The following is a 703-nucleotide window of genomic DNA, read 5'->3' on the forward strand; positions in this document are numbered from 1 at the left end:
TTTTTTATGCTTTCTGAATGCCTCCAGGTAGATGTGATCAGGAAATGGGCTTCCTTTTTCACTCTTCTTCCTGAGAAATTTCAAGATACCACTGTTGGTCGTTTTGACGTAACTTAGGATTTAATTTTCAGCCTACTTCCTCTTTTGTCTGCTTGTCCTGCTCCACAATCCCTGTTCTGGCCTTTTTTCTAGTTGTAAACAATTCAGGGCTGGCTGTGGCCATTTAGTTTTAATTGGAAACTGTCTCTTTAAATTTCAAGGATATCTGTTCACATGCGTAGTAGAACCCTTCGAGGGTGGGGCTGGGGTGCCCACTAGCCCAGGCACCCTTATCGTCACCAGAATGGAGGTGTGCAGACAGCAAGGGACAAATGAACAGCTACCAAAAGAAAATAATGTCCACACCTTTATCTCTGCATTTCTGCAAGACGTCTGTGGGCACTTTGATCCTTTCCCCGCTTGGTCTCACCCAAGATGGCGGCTCCTGGAGCAGCTCTGCTTCCCGGACTAGAAAACAATGGATTTCTTGATTCTACCACAAATTCCCCCAGCTGTAAGCCTTCCAACCTTCTAAATATTCCTTTATATGTGGTTCAGAGTTCTGGGACCATCCCCTGAGCCTGCTTGGTCGTGTATTCTGTGTTGTTGTTGGAGGAGCTCTTTACTACACGTCCACTCGATCCACCATCTTGTTTGTTCTCTG

Source organism: Chrysochloris asiatica, unplaced genomic scaffold (assembly GCF_000296735.1).
Source record: "Chrysochloris asiatica unplaced genomic scaffold, ChrAsi1.0 scaffold00150, whole genome shotgun sequence".
Lineage (NCBI taxonomy): Eukaryota > Metazoa > Chordata > Mammalia > Afrosoricida > Chrysochloridae > Chrysochloris > Chrysochloris asiatica.